General features: G+C 39.3%; 1 pseudogene; it reads right to left on the reverse strand.

Annotated features, from left to right (window-relative positions):
• Window positions 1-1,524: 1,524 nt before the first annotated feature.
• LOC149262394 (uncharacterized) overlaps window positions 1,525-18,014 on the reverse strand; it is a 38,743-nt pseudogene continuing 22,253 nt past the window's right edge.

Here is an 18,014-nt window from a genome sequence, read left to right on the forward strand (position 1 = left end):
ATGTACAATAAAGAGGAGCCTTAGTTTCTAGGTTTGGGCCCTAACCTAAGAGCTTCAACCCTCTGAGTTAACTCAGTGCTAGCTCAAAACAAAACTCATTCTTATTATCAAAACAATGGATTACATAAAAAACTGTCACAAGTCTTGCAGCTCGAAAATAGAGTAAAGTTTTACAATCAAAAGTCTGAATCCTACTATGGTCCTAGGCCTCTCTACTTATACGATTGAAGTCTCCAACGACTTCTTTAAAACTAGGGAGGCTCGACTAGCAAACTCAAGATAAACTGGTGCTTTGACTTTCACTTGCTTGGCTGCCTTCTAGTCCTCATGATTTGGTTGTTTGCACTCCGAGCTGATGGAGGAATATTCAAATGGAGGGGTAGTAAATGAGGAGGATTTACCTCCTATAATTCCTCTCCCTTGTCCCATTTGAATTTTGACCAAGGTCTTTGTTGGACACCTAATCCTCTATGTGTTAGTGTGGAAGCAGAATAGACTAAGGAAGTCCAAGAGACCTTGGGATGTGGAACCCAATGGTCAAACCATGTACTATAAATGTATATGTTTTGTTAATAAAAAATGTACTCTCACGTTTTATCTTTCATTCTATTTCTTCCATGTGTGTGTTTAACATGGTATCAAAGTAGGCGTATTCCTGCCCTGCATAATTACTTTGAGCCATTTGTATTATGGCCTTTCTGTGCAGGTCATTTTGCCATCAGTTTTGCATTTCATGAATATTTTCTCAGCTAAATTCTAGCTGCAACCTCTGTCATTTCTCCAGACCCCCTTTTTTTAGCTTCCCTCTACTCCTGTAACTCCTATTTACCTTCATTATTCCCTGACATCGAGAAAGCGTTCTCTGCTTTCTACATTGAACAACTTGGTGTGTGTGTACGCTGGTCTGGGTGCTTAAATGAATTGAAGGCTGGACTGTGATTGTGCGTTGGCTGGACTGTGATTGTGCGCTTAAATGAATTGAAGGTTGGACTGTGATTGTGCGTTGATTATACAATCTACTCTGCACGTTGATTATGGTTGTTGAAATCAATACCCTGAACTATACCAGTGCATTGGATTGTAAGATCTGCATTGAGTTCCTTTTATATGGAAGTAAACTATACTATATGTTGAATCTATGCAAAATTTTTGGAATCCGTTGAACTAATTTCGAAAGCTGATGAATCAATTTTGGTAGTTGTGCACATGCATTGGTTCTTATTGAATACTGGATTTATGGTGCATTTGAACTATGCATTGGAACTATGCTGGTGTGATGTGCGTTGAACGATGTGTACTCCTGCAAAATCATATGTGTATGAGCCGTCATTGCTGATTGCATATATAATCCAAGTGTTGTCTTTAGGGTTGGTTTTGTGACTGCTGTATTGGAGATGGTATGTGCAATGGAAGCGTCGTGAACCTGATGTGAAAGATAGTTGTGGTGCTGGACCGCACTCTATAACCAACGGCGGGCCTACATTGAAGCCCTCGAACCGAGTGTCACTCTGTCCATCAAATTCTTCAACTTTCCCTATATGGCCGCTCTAATATAATGCGAGGGGGCAATTGCACAATCTATACATCAACATCCTTGTGTGGTATAGAATTTCCAAGGATTTGTTGTGTCTGCAGGTGGCCTGGTTCGCCCAAATTTGTCCTCCATGTGAGTTGAAGCTTGCCAAGGCTGTTGCTTCCTTCAACTTCCACTAATCTAGAGTCAACAGAAGGCTGTCTCAATTGATATAGGTAATTTCAAATTCCCCATTAGTTCTAATGAGATCTGGTGCCTTGAAGATGTCCCTAATTTTTGAATCAACTTCAGAATTATCACCATCATCTGTCAAAGCAGTTGCAGTCCAAGGTTGAACAGGCTCAAATTGGACCTGATCCATGTAAAGATGTGACTTTGTGTGATTTTCAATGCAAGCTTCAAAAATGTGCTTTCCTTGACAGAGCGCACCTTTGTTCTCACTGAAAGTGGATTAGCCACCACAAATTTGAAAAACTGAGGAAGATGCTTCTGCTCCCCATCTGCATCAGTGTACACCGCCATACAAACCAGCGTGTGTGCTCCTAATTCTTTAATGTCGTGTTCTATTATGAAATCATAGCGTCCCCCTGCTCTTATGGACTCAACGAGTGACTTTGAAGTGTCTGAAAGTACCAACCACTGTCATTCTGTTTGCATTTCTACCTTAATGACCACATTACCCTTATCATGGGAAGAATCACCTTAGTTCTGAGTCGAGTTTCTGGCTGAAGGGACGAGATCCTATCACTGTTGAGAGCCATATCGAATTCTGAGTATGAAGCTGAACCTACCTCACTAAGGGACCGATATTATGAAGTGATTTATTAGCTGTGAAGAGCATACAAGAGGCTGCTAAACCAGTTGCCCCAGCAAAGAAGCCAGCTGCAAAGAAGGCTGCTCTAGGTTATGTACATTAACTATCTAGTTATATACACTGTTGAACACTATCCATAAATATAACATTGTCCATATACATCGTATTGTCTCATTCTTTGTGTGTCTGTTGCGAGACCTGGGCGTTATCTGAAACTATATATTTATGCTGAAACTATATATTTATGCCTTGTTTGTTGACACTGGTCAATTCAAAGTGTTGAATTGGTTATGTGTGTTCTCAACGATATATATATTGAATTGAATGTGGTGAACATATATGCCTTTAATTACAAATATGTTGTTGATTCATAAGATGGCATACATTGAATCAATTGAGATTATATGATTGTATGTGCGCTGGCTATACTTTGGAGTTAAATATGTGATTTGGTTTCAATAAATTTTATATGTGCATTGAAGACAAACTTATGTCAGTAGAAGAGTCACAGTTGTAGGAGCGGTTCTGAGTTTGAAAAAATTTATGCCATTCAAAGAGTGAAGTCAGCAAATAAAAGGATTTTCCAGTAGGAACACATACTAGTATTTTGGCATTTTTGTTTGCAGCAGGTGTTGAGATATAAAAGTTTTCAATAAGAACCAATCTGCATTGTCTAGTTTGTTGGCTCCTTGCAAATTTTGGGAAAGAAAGAATTATAGTGTTGAATGAATACTTAAGCTGCTTCATGGTATGCTTCAAGACATTGCATAAGGCTTAAAGTTTATATACTTGCAGTATTTTCAATTAACATAATTTTATGGCACTTGTGTGTCATCTAAAATACAAGCAACCTATGATTTGGAGATCGAATGGATACAAACACAATCTACATATATATGCATTGATTCCTTGTTACTTCAACTGCTGCATAAGAGTTTGGTGGGTTGTATAAAGGCAATGATTGTTTTGACAAATAAAAGTAGTCTTTTGTGGAGGAAAGTTTAGTCGGTTGTATTGTCAGAACATAGTGCTGGTCATGAGTAAACTCTTATTTTTATGTAATGGATTGTAATTGGTGCTTGCTGGTTACACACTGATCATTTTCTGCACATTTATAAAGGATATTGCTGTGTACTATGAGTAGGTATTACTTTTCTACATTGAGTAGTAGTTGTGATCAATTTTTAAGGTGTAATTCTAACATTGAAAAAAAAATGGCCAGAATCAATGAAGTATTAGAGTTCCTCAAAACTCTGATATTTTCTACTACTCATGGTACATTAAGAGTCAACAAAGTTTCTCTCACAGACATTCAAGTCTGTCTACAAAATGCACAAGAGAAAATTGAGTTTTTTCAGTTTGAATCTCAGTTTCAACAAGAAAAGCTACAACATCACAAGCATCATTTTGTTTAGAACATTGAGATAAACTCCCATCAGCAGCAAGCCAATATTGTTGAAGTTCATTCAGATCCAGTGCCCAATAAAGCAACAGAGTTACATGCAAATGCAAAATTTGAGTTTGCACTTCCCAAGACCATCATCAGACTTTGGGAACAGCTTGTCCACAACAAGCACATAACTGGTCTTGGATATGACAAGGATGTGTCCTTTCATATTCCAGATTACTCAAAACCCATCCAGCTTCAGAGTGCTAGATTTCTTCAGGACAGTTCATCTTCACCTACTCTTCATGACAGTTCATCTTCACCTGCTCTTCATGACAGTTCATCTTCACCTGCTCTTCATGAATGTTCAGCTGTTTTAGATTCTGGTTCTCTTCCATAGCAGCCACAACAGATTGTGAAATGCCAACACTGTGATTGAGTTGGCCATCTGAAAGATCATTGTTTTGATCTTCATCCATGTAAGCACTGTCATAAAACCAGTCATTCTTAAAACAGATGCTTCAGAAACAAACCTCCTGCAAGAACAAAGATTCATCTTGGATGGATCGCTTCTTGGCAATGGGCATCAACAACCAAGAAGATATTCCAGTCACATGTCAGAACTGTTCAAGAGTATTGAATAGTCTTGCAGTTGAGTTTTCTCCATCATCTCACCTTATACCTGACAGGGGGGAAATTATGGTCATCTACAAGATTCAAAGCAACATCAAGCAAGCCTGAGCCACAACCTGCCACATTAGTTTCAGAGTTGTAGCCAGAGACAAAATGCCCCTAAGCATGCCTTCAGTTGGTAATCTGGGACACTTCCTTTATCAGAAAACTTCAGCGTCTTGCCAGTTTCGGAAGAATTCTAGGAATAGAGTTGGGGACACTTCCTCTAGTAGAAGACTTCATCTTCTTTCCAGACTTGGAAGAGTTCCAGGGATTGCATTAAGCATTTCAGAGTTGTTGGTCATCCTTAAACCATCGCAGGCTGAGACTTCCCTTTTCAGGTTGAAGCTCTCCCTTTTATGTGGGGTGATACCTCCCTTTATTGGTTGAAGTTTCCCTCTTCAAAACATTAGGAACACTTCCTCTAGCAGAAGAATTGAGCTTCATGCCAAACTTGGAAGAGTTTCGAGAACTGCACTAAGCGTTCCAATGTTGGCTGTCATCCTTAAACCACCGCCCTTTATACCAACATTCTAGAGAGCACATTTAGCCTAGTGTTGCCATGCATTTTTTGCACATTTTGTATTACAACTCTCTTAGACTCATACATAACCCTTCAGATTAAGGGGGGAATGTTGGACACCTAATCCTGTATGGGTTAGTGTGGAAGTGGAATAGACTAAGGAAGTCCAAGAGACGTTGGGATGTGGAACCCAATTGTCAAACCATGTACTATAAATGTATATGTTTTGTTAATAAAAAATGTACTCGCATGTTTTATATTTCATTCTATTTCTTCCATGTGTGTGTTTAACAGTCTTTGCCAAAATTCCTTGCTTTTATCCTTTAATCCTGCATTAAATGCACATTATACCACAAAAAAATATCCAACTCTAACTCATCTCATAAACAAAATATAATCAAAAGTATGAAATAAGTTGTGAGAATAGTTGGTTTGACTAAGCTAGGAGGTGAATTAAGGCCCATATAATTATCCAATGATGAGGCTCATCATCACCCCCCACTGAAAGTGTTGCTCATCCTCTGAACAACTTAGTCAATTTCCATGTCCTTCATGGCTCTGGTAGCCTCTCTGACATCCCATGCCTCTATTGTGGTCTCTTCTTCTTGTTCATAGAAGCCTACTTTCCTTTCTACTTCTTCCCACTGCCTTTTTTCCTCTTCTTCTTTTCTCCCTTCTAGCATCCCTAGGAGTAGTGGTGGACTGAGTTTTAGGCCTATCCAATTGACCTTCAACCTTTGCATTTATTGCTTATACATAGGTGTCCTGTTGAGTGCCTCTCTCAACCCTTGAGGGGAGTGATATTCTCTGATCTTCAAGTTGTGTGGAAGTGTGTTCCATCTCCTGAAGAATGCATGTATACTATCATCTCCTAACAGCCTAAACATATCCTCAAAATGTGAAAGTGCTTGCTCTTGGGTAGCAAGATATCTAGATGCCAGCTAAGGATCATTTTCAATTAGATTATGGGTACTGATTAGGGCCTTGGGATTTGATTTTTCAGCTCTGATGAAAAGAGGTTCATTCTACTCTCTGGCCAATATTCCTTTCATCTCTATAGCCCTTGACTCCTCACGGTTCATCCATGATGCCAAAGCCATTAATTGTAGATCTCCTAGCTTGGCATTAGGATCCCAAACGTTCATGTCTGTGAGGGCCATGTGTACAAGTAAAACTCAGCCATTTTGGCCCTATCCTCTGCTGTACTTTGATCACAAAGATCAGTAAATTGCTCGTAGTCCTGAAATGGCATGGTGCCCCTTTGTCCTAGTGTTTTAATCTAAAATTGCAGCCATTGTTCTTTGAGATAAAGAGCATAGGATTTAGCTAGCATCCTACATTGGATGGCCTCCAAGGAGAGGCTGGCCATACATGCTAGTTGGTTTTCCCTTTCCTGCAGCTGTCCTCTCAGCCATGCATTTTCCCTCTCAAGTTGATCTCTCATTATTGCTTCTCTGTCCCTTAAGCCACTTAGCTCTTTGTTTTTCTTATCTTCTTCCTCTTGCTGTTCTTTCTCATCTCCATCAGTTTCTTCCTTCATTTCCTCCTCTGTTTCAGCATCATCCTCCTTCTCTTCTCCTTCATCATGTTCCTCTATATTAGTTTCTTCTTCATCCATCTCATCCCCATCTAGCTCTATATCTTCTTCTTTTTGTTTTGCCTCCTCCTCACTGACAGAAGGAATAACATCATAGGTGAGGGTTTTGATGTCATCCTCTATTGGTAAGTCTCTGAAGACTGACCATGTTATAGGAATACAGAGGTTTTGGATGGAATCCTTAATGAGGATCCTGATCAACCCATGGTGAGCCAACTGTTGGGAATTCCCTTCCTTTACTTTTTTGCTGGAGTCTATGAGTGATTGCATCAAGAAATAGGGTATGCTAAGTCTTTGGTGAACTGGTGTTTCTACCCAAAATCTTAATTCTTAAAGCATCCTAAAATGGTAGCCATAAACAACACTGTATCTATGGACTTGCAGATGAGGTGACGGGGTACAATGAATGAGGTGGATGGTAATGAATGAGGGCGGTGGATGATGTGGAGGAGATTGGATGGAGTGGAGCGACTGGGGTGGCTTGCTGTGGCGGTAGGGAGTGATCCAAAATGGATCCTAAAACCTCTATGTCTTCATATACATATTATCAGAAAACACTATCGCAGAAGAAAAACCATGAAGAATGGTGGAAAACAGAGTAAAGCGAAGGTTGAAGTATCATTGAATCAGAGCCATCGGATCGGACCAATCAACGGTCCAAATCAAATCGGTGGATCGCATCGGAGGGTTTGGCGATATTGCATCGGTGAAGTGTATCGGGGACGGCCCGAGGGGAAATGCAACTGCAATCGGTGACACAGCGCGAACCGTTGATCAAGCGCGCAGATCAACAGCTGCGATTACACCATTGCATTGCAGGTTTCCAAGGGAAGGACTTACTAAAGGCCCGAAGACCATGCGATATGCGATTGCTATATATCGCATCGCAATATCGCATCACAACAATACAAAGGGGCGAAGACCCATAGTCCATGCGATTTGCGATAGCAATCAAGGCAGACTCGAAAGGGTTTGTAAATGTGGCTCTATAAATTTTGAGTTCTGATATAAAAGTGTTTGTCGGGCTTTTTCTGTGTATTGTTGTATTTCCATTATAAAACCGAAATACAAAGGAGACATGGCATATGGTGCTACAGCGATAAAACATGGACCCGAAAGGATTTATGAATGCAACTTTATGTTATTTGGGTTCTGTGGCAAAAGGTATTTTGGGCAGGCTTTAGGTGGTAAGTGGTATTGGACGGGCTCTGCCCGATCCCATACACTGACCGACATGTAGCACACAACAAGGAGAGAGAAAACCACTTTTTTGGGTGGGTGATCTCCACTCAAGTCATGTGAAATGCACATCAGCCCTCAGATCAAATGGTCGCAGATCAAAGGTGCAGAATGTACGAGCAGGTTGGATGATCGGGATGGATGTGAACCGTCAGATGAGAATAGATCTATGGTGTGGGATGCCAAAGGACCATTAACGGACAAGTCATAACAATCGTCTGATTCCTCTGTTTTAGAGTTTTTCCTGTGTATTTCTCTATGTAAATAAAGAAGCAATTCTTTGGGGTTTTTCACCACGCTAGTCTTTCCGTTTGAAAATAGGTGGCCACCATACCTTAGAGCATTTTGTAATGATTGTTTAACGCTCAACAGGGATATGAACGAACAATAGCTGGGAGCCAGAGAGCCCGAAAAGGAATGCAAATCGACAATGCTGATAGGCTTAAAAGCCATTCAATGGTAGCACAAAAGGAAGGTCAGTTGAAGACAGTCACAGAAAGACAGTCAGTCAGTCAGATTGAGGCAGATTGAGTAGAGGAACAGGACAAAGGGAGAGTTTGTGCACTCTTTTAGACTCGAGGTTTTTGAGCAGATCCCTCTTTGATGTCACTGTAGTTGAGACTCTATTTTTGAGCTCACTCTTGTAATAATCTGTTCTTAAAGACTTAATATAGAGGTCGACACTAAAAGATGGACTAGGAGACATAGCCAGGAAGTCTGGTGAACTCCTTCATTATTTTGCTTGTGTTGATGTGTGTGTTTGTTATGTTTTCTAACTGCTCATTGTCTATATTATTCGCAATCTTTTCAATCCGTTGCATTAAGTAATATAGGCATTCCTGCACATGAGTCTGTAATACCTTAATATTGATTTAAGATCTCATTTTCAGATCAAGTGGTATCCTATTCTTAAAGATTTAATATAGAGGTCGAAACTGAAAGCTGGACTAGGAGACGTAGCCAGGAAGTCTGGTGAACTCCTTCATTATTTTTCTTGTGTTGATGTATGTGTCTATTATGTTTTCTAACTGCTCATTGTCTATATTATTCAAAATATTTTCGATCTGTTGCACTTAGTAATATAGGCATTCCTGCACATGAGTCTGCAATACCTTAATATTTATTTAAGATCTCATTTTCAGATCAAGTGGTATCAGAGCATTTGGTTTTGGTTTTGTTAAGGTTAGACAATCTTGTGTTGGATTTTGAATTCTAACTAGATTAAAGCTCAAACTAGGAGAAGGAGAACTTGTTGAGACTAATCTAGAGATTGGAAGAGTATATTCTCAGAGGAGAATGGCAGAAGAAACTCCACTGGGATCAGAATCTCAGTTCATGGATAGTTTTATGGCCATCTGAGCCATGGTGGAAGAGATGTATTTGGAATTTAAGAAGCGTCGAGGTGAAAGCACTTCAACACCCAAAACAGACAAAGGAGCAAAGGAACCTTTTCTAGTTGCCCCTCCAGAAGGCATAGGGAAAGGGGAAATTCCTCCTCCACCATCTTCTCCATCATCACCTTCATCATCCTCATCATCTTCTAGCTCTTCTAAGAAGAAGAAGAAAACTTCCTTAATCAAATTAGATGTGAAGTTTGATTTGCCAATTTATGATGGAGAAATCAATGCAGAAAAGCTAGATAATTGGATAAGACAAATTGATGTATATTGCAGGGTACAAAACGTTGATTAAGAAATGAAGAAGACTCAGCTGGCTAGCCTTCGACTTGGAGGAACTGCACTAGTATGGTGGGAAGACAAGACACAAGCTGATCTAAAAAGACATGGTAAAATCATTTCTACCTGGAATGAATTTGTTTCTGCTATCAAAAAGCAATTCTATCCTTTAGCTTACATGCAGCAGGCAATGATGAGTTGGCAAACCCTTTGACAGTTGAAGGGTCAAATTATACAGAGTTATACTCAGGAATTCAGAAAGAGAGCTTTAACTCTAGGTATATCATTAGACTCACTTGAGAATTTATTGAAGTATATAGGTGGTATTCATAACTATTTAAAGCATACTATTCTCATGTTTAATCCCACTAGCTTAGATGATGCATTAGTTTAGGCCACACATCTAGAAGCTAGAGGTAAGAATGTAAACCCAGAGGTTGGGGGATCATCTAAATATTCTGTAAGCAAGAGTAAGGAAAATAAGAAATTGAAATGGAAGGAGAGGAAAGTAAACACTGTAAAGAGGGATAACCCTTCGTGCACTCATTGCAAGAAAGAAGGACATGAAGGCACACTACTAGTTTCTGCATCCAGAATGGAGACCTAAGAGGTTTGGTGGAAAGAAGAAGAAGAATGCTACCGCTATTCAGCAGGACTTGGGATTAGATTTAGGCGATGAAACAATAGTTTCAGCCACAGGTATCAAAGGTAAAGATTCTGAAGCATCCACAAGTAATTTTGCACAATATGTTGATAATGAAAATAATGAGAGGGAAAGAAATGAGCTTGTTTGTATTAGAGTAATTTCCAAGCATAATGAGACTGATACTTTATTTGATAGTGGATCACAAGTAAATTTGATTTCTGAAACAATTGTAAATAAGTTGGGATTACAAACAAAACCTCATGAGAAGCCATATCCATTAGGTTGGGTGTGTGATAAAACAAAGCTACAAGTAATGAGACAATCTAAACTAAGGTTTGCTATTGGATCAACATTTGTAGATGAAGTTGAGTTAGATATAGTTCCATTGGATATATGTGGTATTGTTTTGGGAAGTCCATACTTGTATGATAGGAAAGCTATTTTCTATAGAGCTGAGAATAAGTATCAACTCACTAAATATGGAATAGAATATATTGTAAGAGCTCATAAACTCAAAGGTAACTATTCTCTCATAAATTCAGGACAGATGAAAAGAATTGTGAATTCAAGTAAGCAGTTTTTACTAATGGTTGTAAAGGCAAAGGATCCTTGAAAATCCAATGCATTTGAAGGCTACGATTCTAAACAAAAAGCTGATTTAGTTAAAGTTGTTTCAGAGTATGATGTTCTATTTCAAGTACCAAAAGTTCTGCCACCCAAGTGAGAAATAATACATGATATTTGTTTGCAGCAAGATGCTCCATTACCTAACATTGGAATGTACAGGTTGATAGCTTTAGAGAATGCAGATATAAAGAAGCAGGTACAGGAGTTGCTCGATAAATGGTTTATACGACCAAGCACATCACCATGTGGATCTCCAATCATGCTGGTGAGAAAGAAATATGGTTCATGGAGAATGTGCCTTGATTATAGAGGACTAAATAAAATAACGATCAAGAATCTTTATCCTTTTCCTCGTATTGATGACTTATTAGATCAATTAAAAGAAGTAGTTTACTTTTCTAAGATAGACTTGCAAAGTGGTTATCATCAGGTCAGAGTTGTAGAACAAGATGCATGGAAGACTGCTTTCAAGACAAAACAAGGACTTTATGAATGGTTGGTTATGCCTTTTGGCTTAACTAATGCTCCTGCTACATTTATGAGAGTTATGAATGATGTACACAGACCATTTATTGATGACTTTGTAATTGTTTATTTAGATGACATTCTTGTTTTTAGTAAGACGTGGGAAGACCATGTAAAGCATGTAAAGCATGTAAAGAAAACTTTAGATGTTTTGAAAAGAGAAAATCTCTATGTAAAACTGTCAAAATGTGAATTTAGCAGAACATCTTTAAATTATTTGGGTTATATTGTAGGGGGTGGTGAATTGGAGATAGATCCCTCTAAGGTTGAAGTCATTGTGAACTGGCCTAAACCCAAATCTGCTACAGAGTTTAGGAGTTTCCTAGGGGCAGCACAATACTTGAGAAAGTTTATTGCTAACTTTTCTTTGATTGCAGCTCCATTACATGCTTTAACAGGATTGAAACAGGTGTTATAGTGGGAAGGCAAACAACAGAAAGCCTTCGACACCTTAAAATAGAAAATCAGTACAGCACCAGTACTAGTACTGCCAGATCTTCAACATCCATTTAAGATTGAGATAGATGCTAGTGACTATGCCATGGGAGCAGTGTTGATGCAACACCAAACCCTTCTGAGACATTTACTTATGTAGTAGTTAATTATCCCACATATGATAAAGAATTGTATGCATTAGTACAAAGTGTGAAAAAGTGGAAACATTGCCTAATGGGTAAGGAAACAATCATACACACAGATCATCAACCACTTCAATATTTGCACTCACAAACTAAATTGTAGCAATCAAGACATTATAGGTGGATGGGTTTTCTACAGCAATTTCATCTTGTCATCAGATATAAGAAGGGCATACACAATAAGGTTGCAAACATGTTATCAAGACCAATCATAAATGCATCTACTATACTTAAGCATAACTCAGTAATGCATGAAAGTTACATTGAACAATATGCTCAAGATGTAGATTTTAAAGATGTATATGCAACTTTAAGTCATGACAAGCTTTGGGATGAGAATTTGTGTTATGTTCAGCATGCTTACAACTGTGCTAAGCACTCTTCTACTTAGATATCTCCTTTTGAGACTTGTTTTGGTTTTATACCAAAGTCTCCCTTGGATTTTGTCTTTGGTAAAGACATAGCAGTTGATGGACACAGTGATGTGGACAAAGCAACCAAGTTGATTGAACAAATCCAGGAAATTCACCAGGCAGTACAAGAACAACTGGAAAGAAGTCAAGCCAAGTACAAGGAAAGACATGATAAGCATCGAGTTGAACATAGTTTTCAAGTTGGTGATCAAGTCTGGTTGTACATCAGCAAAGACAAAATGCGAGGTGAAGGTAAGAAGCTAAAACCAATAAGGTATGGACCTTTCAAGATACTTGATAAAATTGGTGAAAATGATTTTTGCCTTGACTTACCAGCTTATATGCAGAACTATTCAGTCGTTAATGCAGAAAACTTGAGATTGTATGAACCATCAATGATTGAAGATCCTAAAGAGTAAAGTCAGTTGCCTTCTATTGAGGATCTATTGCCTAGATATCTCAATGAGTTACAGGAAGACACAGTTTTGGATAGGAAGGTGAGAACTATGCGTCGAGGGGATGTTGAGTACCTGAGAGTAGGGCTCAAAGGTTCAAATCCAAGCAAAGCACGATGGATAGAAGTTAAACAAGTGAGGGAGCTATATCCTCACTTGATTGATGCCTAAAAACCAAATTTTGGTGGTCCAAAAGCTTTTCAGTGGGAAGGCGTGATCCAAAATGGATCCTAAAACCTCTAAGTCTTCATATACATATTATCGAAAAACACTATCACAGAAGAAAAACCATGAAGAATGGCAGAAAACAGAGTAAAGTGAAGGTTGAGGCATTGTTGAATCAGAGCCGTCGGATCGGACAGATCAATGGTCCAGATCAAATCAGCGGATCGCATCGGAGGGTTCGGCGATATTGCATCGGCGGAGTGTATCGGGGATGGCCCGAGGGGAAATGCAAATACAATTAGCGACACAACACGAAACGTTGATCGAGTGCATAGATCAACGACTGCGATTACACCATCGCATCACAGGTTTCCAAGGGAAGGACTTACCAAAAGCCCGAAGACCATGTGATATGCGATTGCGATATATTGCATCACAACAATACAAAGGGGTGAAGACCCATAGCTCGTGCGATTTTTGATAGCGATCAAGGCGGACCCGAAAGGGTTTGTAAATGCGGCTCTATAAATTTTGAGTTCTAATATAAAAGTGGTTTTCTGGATTTTTCTGTGTATTGGTGTATTTCCGTCATAAGACCGAAATACAAAGGAGACATGGCATATGGCGCTATAGCGATAAAACATGGACCCGAAAGGATTTATGAATGAAAATTTATGTTATTTAGGTTCCGTGGTAAAAGGTATTTTGGGCAGGCTTCAGGCGGTAAGTGGTATTGGATGAGCTTCGGCCGATCCCATACATTGACCAATACGTAGCACGCAGCAAGGAGAGAGAAAACCACTTTTTCGGGCGGGCGATCTCCGTGCAAGTAAGTCATGTGAAATGCACATCAGTCGTCAGATCAAATGGTCGCAGATCAACTGTGCAGAATGCACGAGTAGGTTGAATGATCGGGATGGATGTGAACCATCGGATGAAAACAGATCTATGGTGTGGGATGCCAAAGGACCAATAATGGATGAGGCATAACAACCGTCCAATTCCTCTATTTTAGAGTTTTTCCTGTGTATTTCTCTATGTAAACAAAGAAGCCTTTCTTTGGGGTTTTTCACCGCGCCAGTCTTTCTGTTTGAAAATAGGTGGCCACCATACCTTAGAGCATTTTGCAATGATTGTTTAACGCTCAACAGGGATTTGAACGGACAACGGTCGGGAGCCAAAGAGCCCGAAAAGGAATGCAAACTGACAGTGCCGATAGGCTTAAAATCCATTCAATGGTAGCACAGAAGGAAGGTCAGTTGAAGACAGTCACAGAAAGACAATCAATTAGTCAGATTGAGGCAGATTGAGTAGAGGAACATGACAGAGGGAGAGTCTATGCACTCTTTTAGACTCTAGGTTTTCGAGCAGATCCCTCTTTGATGTCACTGTAGTTGAGACTCTGTTTTTGAGCTCACTCTTGTAATAATCTATTCTTAAAGACATAATATAGAGCTTGACACTAAAAGCTAGACCATGAGACGTAGCTAGGAAGTTTGGTGAACTCCTTCATTATTTTGCTTATGTTGATGTGTGTGTCTGTTATGTTTTCTAACTACTCATTGTCTATATTATTCGCAATCTTTTCGATATGTTGCACTAAGTAATATAGGCATTCCTGCACATGAGTCTGTAATACCTTAATATTGATTTAAGATCTCATTTTTAGATCAGGGAGTGTACGAGATGTTCATCAGGCTTGAACCCCTCTGCAGCAATCTCAAGACACATTGATGTCATGGTCAACTGTGGGGGTTGAGCCTGAGTTATAACTCATGCTCGTTGCTCCTCCGTAGAGCACTTTATCTACCTCTCAAACCCACGCTTACTCAAATCTTGTGCTATCGCTTGAACTTTAATATGGGTCGGGGCCCCACCTTAAATCGTATTTTAATGCCATAAAAAATCACTGTTTCGGACTCTTGCATTCTCTTTTGATTTTAAAAATAATTTCCTTTTTGCCACCTGACTATTTGCTTTGTCGAAGGTGGCCAAGTTAATTGGCCACCTTTTCACTTATAAAGGACCTACCACGTAACCCTTACAACTTTTGATCAAATGATGCATATGAGTGAGTGAGTGAGAAACTTACCTGTGGTCTTGATGCCATGCTGCAGTTGTCAAAGATCAGAGGTGCTTTGTTGTTTATTTGTTGCATGGTCATTCTTCTTCCTCCTCTGCTGTCTGTTATCTGTTGTCTACTGTCTGGAGCTCCTGGATCATCCTAGAAAAGACCTATAGTTGATGATTGATATTATGTGGGATAGGCTACTACAGGACCTAACCAACCTACCATTCACCCTCGGATTGCTTCCTGTAGGTTTTCGGTGGATCCTTTAAGAAACACAGCCTTCACCTAGATAAAAGCAATGAAGTGAAAAAAACAATGAAATTGATGGAGAGATGCATGGTAAGGAGTGGAGGAGATGAATATATGTGAGGTAGAGTTTCCTTTCGATCTCTTTTCTCCTTGATTGTCTTTCTTGCCCACCTAAAAATAACAATTATGTCTTCTTCTTTTTTTAAAAACACCTAGGCTGCTTCAGAGAGGTTTTCACCCTAGTTGTTTGCCCTGGGTGCCTCAAGGAAGGTTTTCACCCAGGGATCTTCTTATTCTTATTTCTATTTTTTCTCATCCTTGGGCCGCCTCACGAGGTTTCAACCCAAAGATGGGACTCAGACGCCTCATGGAGGTTTTCACCTGAGTCCTTAATTTTTTTTGCAGTGACCTGATGAGGGAGGAATTGGAATTTGCTCCACCATCATCATGGTTTTATTGATATTGTCAATGAACTCTTACTTTGATAAAGGCCTCTTGTACATTTTCAATTAGCGTCCATTAACAAGCAATGGCATGGCTTCTTCATCTATAGTTTTGATTTGCACTGAACCATTATCATGGCATCTTTCCACCACATAAGGTCTGAGCAGTCTTGTCCTTATCTTTCCCTTGAAGTCTTTATACCTAGAATCATATAAAAATGCCCAATCACCCTCTTGAAATCGCTTCTCCTTAATATGTCTATCATGCCAGATATTCCTCTGAAGCTGAACTATCTCTGTATGTAGGAGGGCTTGCATTCTGAATTCATTCAAGCCATTCAAATGGAACAATATTTCTATCTGTTCATGACTGAGATCCAAATCTAGTTGTGCTACCATCCTCAATGTGTTATATTCAAACTCAATGGACAATAAAGCATTTTTCCCATAGACCAGCTCATAGGGTGTAAATCCAGTGGTGGTCTTCCATGTTGTATTATAGGCCCAGGTGGCCTCAACTAGTCTCTCTGCCCAATCCTTCCTGCTGCTGCTCACTACCTTGGTTAAGATGCTCTCCAATGCCCTGTTGGTCACCTCCACTTTCCCATTAGCTTGTGGATGATAAGGAGTGGAGGTCCTATGCTTGATTTTGTGATGGCTAAGCAGTTATTCAATCATGTTGGAGGTAAACTGGCTGCCTTGGTCTGTGACTAGCTCTCTAGGGTACCCAAATTTGTAGAATACATTCTCCCTTAGGAACTCATCCACCTTCTCTTCTGTTGTTGCCTTAATCACCTTGGTTTCAGCCCACTTAGTCAAATAATCAGTGCACACAATAATGAATTGTTTTTTCTTTGAAGGAGGGTTGGTAGTCCCAATGAAGTCCATGCCCCACTTGTCAAATGGTTCGAAAGTCACTTGAGGTTGTAGGGGAATTTCATCTCTTGGAGTAGGCTTTCCCATCCTCTAGCATCGATCACATTAACTAATGTACCTTTTCACATCCTGATGAAGAGTGAACCAATAATAGCTCGCTTGTAACACTTTGAATGTTGTCCTTTTTGTTGCAAAGTGACCTCCACAAGGCCCATCATGACAGGTCAGAAGGATGTCAAAAACTTCCTCTTCCCTTACACACCTTCTCAAGATTTGATCTGGGCCAAGTTTTAAAAGATTTCCCCCAATCTAGGTGAAGGGGGCGCTTTTCCTAACTATATTGCTCTTTTCTTTGGAGGGAAAGTTTGTTGGGAATTGTGCTGATACCAAATAGTTTGTTATATCAGCAAACCATGGGGAGAGAACTGAAATAACAAACAAATTCTCGTTTGGTAACTGGTCATCCACCATTCCTTCTTCACCTGCAGGCAGATTCATCCTAGATAGAAAGTCTGCAACAACATTTTCCTTATCAGGCTTATTAACAATAGTTAGATCAAACTATTGTAATAAAAGCAACCATATTATAATTCTAGCATTCACATCTAGTTGGTTCATTAAATATTTGATTGCAGCATGGTCAGTATGCACAAATGTTTGGTAGCCTGTAATGTAATGCCTAAATTTGTTTAATGAATGCATAACATCCAAGAGTTCCTTTTTAGTCACAGTATAATTTAGCTCAGCCTTTGATAGGTTCTTATTGATAAAATAGATGGCATAGTGCAATTTCTCCTCTACCTGACCTAAGGCTGCTCTTATGGATTTGTGTGAGGCATTAGCATGAATATGAAAATGGAGGGCCCAGTTTGGGCCTCGAAGAATTGGTGCAGTGGTTAATGTTGGCCCTCAGTTTTGGTCTATTTTTGCTTAGGGAAACCTACTTAATCCTTATATTTTCCATCACATCCATCTCATTTTGATGTATTTTATGCATATTCAGGTGTTTAATTTTAATTTTGCAATTTCTAGAAGTTTTTATGAAAATTGAGTTTCAAGTGCAATTTTGGACTGAATCATAAATTCCCGTAATAGCTATGTGGATGACATGTTTGTAGGACACTTGGGCTCGAGTTTGATGCATGGATGGACAGCTTGGGAACTTGGACTAAGCTAACTCCACTTGGTTCGGTCAGAACAAGCTTTATTAGGCCCGGTCAAGGCTGGTCAAACATGACTAGTCACCAGAAAATCCCTAGGAAATGGGGCAGTTTTGAGATTTTATGGGATTGACCATATTTCTTGGGATGAATTGGATGAGTTTGACTTAGATAGGTGGATATGAGTAGATATGAGTGTTAGAGATAATATAGATCAGTTTGTTTCATTAAACCTCTATTTAAAGCCAAGACTTTGATGGCTTTTGTAATGGAATTTGTATGTAATTGTTGTATAATTTGAGTT

This window comes from Pinus tabuliformis, chromosome 6 (assembly GCF_031772625.1).
Source record: "Pinus tabuliformis cultivar Carrire ecotype Pingquan chromosome 6, CPIR1, whole genome shotgun sequence".
Lineage (NCBI taxonomy): Eukaryota > Viridiplantae > Streptophyta > Pinopsida > Pinales > Pinaceae > Pinus > Pinus tabuliformis.